This window comes from Sarcophilus harrisii, chromosome 2, assembly GCF_902635505.1.
Source record: "Sarcophilus harrisii chromosome 2, mSarHar1.11, whole genome shotgun sequence".
In the NCBI taxonomy this organism is placed as follows: domain Eukaryota; kingdom Metazoa; phylum Chordata; class Mammalia; order Dasyuromorphia; family Dasyuridae; genus Sarcophilus; species Sarcophilus harrisii.
The window spans coordinates 555526716-555533516 of record NC_045427.1 but is presented as its reverse complement, the minus strand read 5'-3'; the positions used below and the strand labels follow the sequence as shown (position 1 = coordinate 555533516).

Sequence of the window (6801 nt, the reverse complement as noted above, 5' to 3'; positions counted from 1 at the left end):
CCCCCAGAGAGTGACGTCACGCATTTACCATCTCGCGCCGGCTCCCGGCTCAGAATCTAGACGTCAGCGCGGGCCCTGCCCCAAACGGATGAAAGGCTCTCCTCACCAGAGCCCGGTCCCGGCTTCCCAGAGCCGCGAGGGACAGCGACGCGGAATTCCAACTCGGCTCCTAGGACTGCAAGTTTCGCGCGCCTTTCAGCGTCCCCGAGCCGCTTCCCCTTCTCCTCACTCCGCTCAACTCGCTTACACTCGGCTGCACCTTCTGAATGAATGAAGGAGGAAAAGCGCTCTAAAACTAATTCCAACTCAGAGGCACGCCTTCTGCAGGCGGCCGCTAAAGGGGCTACGTCATCACGCTCGCCAAAGCGTAGGGGTGGGACTTCCTCTCTGGGGCTAGCACCGCTTCCGCCGGAAATAGGATCTTCCTTTCCTGTAGTTCGAAACCGTTGGCGGCTGCGCGGAATGTCTTATGGAATCGGCTCTCTTTCGGACGGTTTTCCGTTCCTTTGTTGGATGTGCGGAGAAGGCCGGGGAACGCGAGCGGGGTCGGAGGGAGAGCGGATGTCAGGGGTTAGTAGCAAGGGCCGAGAGCCGGGCTGGCCCCGACCCTAGTTCGCTATTTCCTGGAGGGTAGGGAGAGATTTGGATGCTCTCCCGGGGAAGTTGGGCCCTCTGTCCCCTGACGGGCCTATCCGCTTTCTAGAATGAGCTAGAAAGAACTTTAACCACTCCAACCCAAGCTACGGATGGGCTGGGTGGAGAAACTGAGGCCTGCGGGGATTTTGATTGGACCAACGTCACAACAGGGAGCAAAGAGCAGAACTGAAATTTGAACCCGTTACCTCCGACCCAAAATCTGGTGTTCTTTGCCCCTCTAGGACCTAGAAAGAAATCCGGAATTCAGGCAGTAGCCATAGTTCGTTATGGTGCAGGCTCTGTGCTTAGTTTGGGGGATGCCTGCCCTCAGAAGCTTTACCTCGGAATAACAAAGGAACAAGCCGAGGGGAGGGAAGGAAATGGGACGCGGGTTGGGCGCCGAGACCTGGAAAGGGCTGCGGACCATGGGGCTGGAACTAAACCTTGGAGTACTGGATAATGGGATTGGATAAAAGGAGATAAGAAATTCCAGGCTTGGAGATTTCCAGTGCAAAGATAGTGAGGTGGGCAAAGCGGCTTTAGGTGTGGAAGAAGAGCGCAAGTTGCAAGACTTGGAAAAAGCAGGAAGGGGCCGAGCGGGGAAGGGTTGTAATGCCTTGTATATTAATATATATATATTATATATTATATTATATATATTATAATATATATAATATATAATGGCTCGAAATTTTGAGTCACTCATGAAATATGCTTTAGTCCTTGCAATACTTTAGAAAGCTTCAGATTCCATTCTGGGGATATGGCTCAGAAGTTAAAATTATATTTGTAGCATTTCTTACTATGTATCTGATTTCTGTTTTATTTATTAATGAAGAGACTTTTTTTTTCTGATAGTGAACACAATTTTTTTGTTGTTTATATTCAGGGTATGAGTTTCTTTTAAAAGTCAGATGGCTTTTATGTTTTACACATGTCTTTAAGTGGTACCTCAGAATCTCTGGCTCGTTTACAAACGTATAAAATAAAAAAATTTACGGGTAGTTCTTTACTTCTTTTTCAACCTTCTATATCTTGAGCTTTGCTTTGTTTAGAATTAAAAAGACTGTCTTCATCTCTACTGTAGGCAAGCACCTAAGATAACATCATCAAGGGAGGATTTCATTTAAAAAAAAATTTTTTTTGACTCTACATTTTGAAATTTAGGAACAAAGAATTCGTACATCTAGGCTGGAAATGAGATAAACTAAATAAATCAAATTCAATTAGAATGATTTAAATTGTAGTTATTTCAGCCTAGTGAACTATACAGTGTAAATTCAAGTTACATCAGGGAATTATTCACACCAATTTGAACCTATTTCAATACTACAACATACTATTATCATTATAATAGTCTCACCTTCATTTAGTAAATAAGGAGCCATTCAAAGTTGTACTTGGTAAGGGCAGAGTTAATTAGCTAGATAATCCCCAATTCCTATTAAGTTCTAGGCAAATCTCCTATTTAGATTAGATTTAGATTTTCTTTAATGGACCAGAAGGGTAAAAAAAAAAAAATTTAGTAAATATGCCATTAAAATATAAAATTTTACTATTTGATACATGGGAAGAATAATAGAAAATATTGTGGACAAATTAGGGCTTTAAGCATGCAAAAAAATATGCTTATCTGTTTCATTGAAAGATAGTTGTACAAATGAAAAAAGATTGTTTTGAATGTAATTGGGGGAAAATGTTAAGTAAATAAAAATAAATTTAAAAAAAAAAGACAGTTGTAAATGGGTAGTAGCTCCCAATTTTCCCTTTTCCTTAAAAAAAACTCAACCTCATGAGATGCCATCATGGCTATTTAGGTTTTGAGTGAAAAGTAATGTTGAGCTAGAGCAAAGTTTTTTGTAACTTTTGTCTTTTCTATGAGATAGTGAGTTTAAATTTTATTTCTTGGGAAAGTTTTAAGCTTCGGTTAATTTTTTAACTCAATAGCTGTTCTCTACATAGGCTTCTAAAACTTAATGCAAATTACATAGGAAAAGGAGATAATTTTTTTTTTTTTTTATGATTTAGTGCTTGTAAACAGATAACTTTAGAGCGACAGGAATTACTTACATTTGACATTTTGTTTCTAATACTTTTTGGTTAGTGTGAAGTTGAAGGTTAAGATGGCATTCAAAAAGATTTGACAATTTTGTCATTTATACAGTCTTGTAAGATTGAAAATTACAAACCTTACATTTTCCAAGTCTATCTCATATGAGATTCTCTCAATATGGCTTAATGTTTCTTTCTCCTTCTTTATTGTCTTGAATTTTGTTTTTTAATAAGGAAAGAAATTTTTTTTTAATGGTAGATTAGTCTTATATTATGAGACATATCCCAAAGTCCAGAGGCAAGTATTGAAGGAATTAGGGGAATGGCTGGGGTGCCAGATAGTTTTTATTTGTAGGTGCTCAAAATGATAGATTTACATGTGAAGCATTTTGAGGACTGCACTATATCGAATTTAGTTATTCAGGATGTCATTTCTTGTTCTTCAAAAGTATATAATTTGAAAATTCTTAGGGGACTGGTGCTTTCCTGTTGCACATGTTGTTTGGCATTGATCCCTTAAGTTTTTTGTGTCACTAGTCCCTTTTTGAACTTATAAAAACTCTTGGAGAAAGACCAATTTGCCTTTGAGAAAAGCCTCATTATTAGGCTTTAGCAGTGTGAACAAAGGAAACCACAAAAACTCAAGTTTTTGGTATAGAATTAAGCAAATAAAAGTAGATTGGAAGCTGAAAACTAGCAGCAATTATTCTTGTATTAGTATTGCTTCATTTGGCCAGGAGGGGGAGAAATAAGAGAGTAGCTGATAAAGTTTTGGGAAATAATTTAAATAGAAGCAACAAACCAGCACAAATCTAAGGGAGAAGCAGGGCTATTTGACTGAAATTAACAAAATTGATAAAAGTTTTTATGTCCAGTAAATTGTTTCATTCTTTCCAGGACTTTTCACTTATAGCCAACAGAGGAAATACCTGCTGTCTGGGGGCTTATTCTCAGATAATGAGTTCATCTGCTACTTGGATATAGTGCATTGATTGAGCAGCTATTAATTGGAATGAAGTAAGTATCCAGAGACTTATAAGATTCCAATGTGAGCTTGAATTTCTGAAAGTAAGAGAGTTGGTCTATTCTGATCTGAATATTCTGACCTTCCAAAGGGAAAAATGCTTTGATTCAGGATTTGAATGTCCTGGAGGCCTAAGAAAGTGGAGTCATTGAAGTCATGCTGACTCTTCTGATACGAGCCTCCTAAATGAAAAGGTTGTGAGAACAGGCCCTGCCTTTGAAGATGACTTAAGGTCCTACTTCATCAACCAACAGCAAATGTAAAATTAACCATATTCTGACATTATAACATGACTCCAGCCCATTAGATTCTTGGAGTTATAACTCCTACAGTGATGTGTCATTGTGGAATTGGCCAGGAAGGTAGGCTTTACTTTTTCCTGGAGTGGCTATAACTGTTGTTGCAGTATCTCCAAACAAATCACCAGTTCCCTATTGGGCTTTCCTCCTGGATGTTCATCAGTGTTTTAAATTCAACATACCCAGAGTGGATATGGAAAATAAGGTAATGCCAGTGATTCCAAGATTATAAACCTCAGTAGCTGAGAGATCAGTAATGTACTCAATAGATTTCAATCAACAGCTAGGAAACTTAAAAAATTCAGTTTTGCATCTATCCTTCATCTTTCCTGGGACCACCATTTACTTATGTTGTGATTTTACTTTCTTCCCTTCACATTTTAAAGTGTAATTAACTAGTTCAACTTCATACTGTCTTCTTTCAGATCTCTTGTTCTAATATAGTGTCATTTCTCATGCCTTATCATGTGCCTACCCAGTATCATTCCTAGCATCCTTCACTTCCACTCCTACCCTGCTGCTTCTGTAAGGAGCTAGTTAATATTATTCAACTGCTATCAGCAAGAAAATCATGTCACTATAGCAGCAATACTTTTACTCTTCCCTAATTCTATATCATATTCTGCCCAGAGATTGTTCCAAACTTCCTCTCACTGAGAACCTTGCATTATGCTTACTGAGAAAATAGAAGCCCTTCACCATAAACTTCATCTTCTTTATATCTGAAAATCTTGACATTATATCCCACTATTTCTTCATTTATTCCAGTTTTTGTTAATGAGGTGATCCTTCACTTCATTGAAACCAATTTTTTAAATCAACCCTTGATCCTATCTTATCTTGCTGGAGCAGCTTGCTCCCATCATTGTTTTCTTTCCTAAACATTTCCATTTAAAGTTTTGAGTTACAAGTTCTATCCTTTTTCACTTCCTCATCCTTGAGATGTAAGCAAAAAAAGTACAAATACAACAATGCTTAATATTTTAAAAAACAAAAGAAAGTAAAAAATAGGATGCTTCAATCTGAATTCAATAAATATCTGGTCTTTCTCTGGAATTAGATAGTATGCTTTATCATTAGTCCTTTGGGGTTATCTTGGATCATTGTATTGATGAAAATAGTTAATATCTTCATTGACTATTACTGTGTACAGTGTTCTAATGTTTCTGTTCATTTTGCTGTGCATCAGTTCATGTAAATCTTTCCAGGTTTTTCTGAAATCATCCTGCTTTATCATTTCTTACAGCACAATATTTCTTCTTATAATTTTTTTTTTTTTTTTTTTTTTGCTGAGGCAATTGGGGTTAAGTGACTTGTCTAGGGTCACACAGCTAGGAAGTGTCAAATACCTTGAGACCAGATTTGAACTTGCATCCTCCTGACTTTGGGGCTGGTGCTCTATCCACTGAGCCACCTAGCTGCCCCTCAGCACAATAATATTCCATTGCAATCATACACCACAGTTTGTTTAACCATTCTCTAATGCAGGGGTCCTCAAACTACGGCCCGCTGAGGACGTTTATGCAGCCCGCTGGGTTATGGCAAAATCAGACTGGAAATGATGTTCGACCTAAACTTGCATTAGCAACGCATACTTCCAGCACTGGGCTGAGGCTCTGAGACAGAGTGTGAGGCAATAGCGAGGTGAGGTGAGTTTCCAGGCTGGGGTGTGTGGTGTGGGGAAGGGAGAGAGATGCAGAAGACGGAGAACTGATAGCCTGCGGCCTTGTACAGTAACGGCAGCCACCACAACAGACAGGCGCGGGATGTACAATGCATGCTGCGCATGTCACGGCCACTGCAGGGGGAATTCATTGCAGAAGTGAAGGTCAGAAGCGGGAGTGCGAAGAGCGGGAGAGAGATGTGGGAAATGGAGGCATCACAGCGCAGAGACAGCTTGGAGGAAGTTGGGCATTGCAGTCTGTATGTCTCTGTGTGGGCTTTTATTGCTGGTATATTGTTTTTGTAGCGCTATATATGTATATGTATATGTGTGTATATGTATGTATGTATTTTACTAATAGCACTTTGGAATCCCTAGGATGATGATGTCAAGAAAAAGAAAAATTGACTCGGAGTGTAGGATATTCAAAGAACAGTGGACTTATGATTACTTTTTCATGCAATACAAGGAAAGAGCTGTATGTCTGATATGCCAGAATATAGTGTCTGTGTTCAAAATATATAATTTGCGTCGACACTATGAAACACAACATAAAGATAAATATGATTGTTTGGTTGGAGAAGTGAGAAAAGATAAAATATTAAAACTGAAAAATACATTGACAGCTCATCAAAATACTTTTGTGAAGCAGAAGCAGCTAAATATTTCATCACTGCGAGCAAGTTTCCAAGTTGCCAAGCTAATAGCACGCACTGGCAGACCATTCATGGAGGGAGAATTTGTTAAAGAATGCCTTCTTTCTGTTGCCAAAGAGATATGTCCAGAGAAGGCCGATTTATTTAGTACAGTGAGTCTTTCAGGACCTACAATTACACGGAGGATTAAAGAAATGGGAGACAATCTGCATCAGCATTTGCAAAACTCCTTAAAAAAAATTTCATATTTTTCCTTGGCACTCTATGAAAGCAATGATGTTCGTGATTCTGCACAACTTCTAATTTTTATTCGTGGGACGAATGATTATTTTGAAGTCATAGAAGAGCTTGCTGCACTGCAAAGCATCAAAGGAACAACTACAGGAGAGGATATCTATGAAAAGGTCTGCCAAACTATGAATGGTTTAGAGCTGGACTGGGCTAAACTAGTCAGCGTGACAACTAATGGTG

General features: G+C 38.9%; 1 long non-coding RNA gene and 1 other non-coding gene across 2 annotated transcripts; both read left to right on the top strand.

The window, feature by feature from the left end:
* The first annotated feature begins 313 nt into the window (after positions 1-313).
* Positions 314-6064, top strand: LOC100934908. The gene is made up of 4 exons (XR_002769415.2): positions 314-570; positions 3586-3705; positions 5500-5660; positions 6053-6064. It is a non-coding gene; the product is annotated as an uncharacterized LOC100934908 (long non-coding RNA).
* On the top strand, positions 3836-3968 carry LOC111719168. The gene has a single exon (XR_002769425.1).
* Positions 6065-6801: the final 737 nt, after the last annotated feature.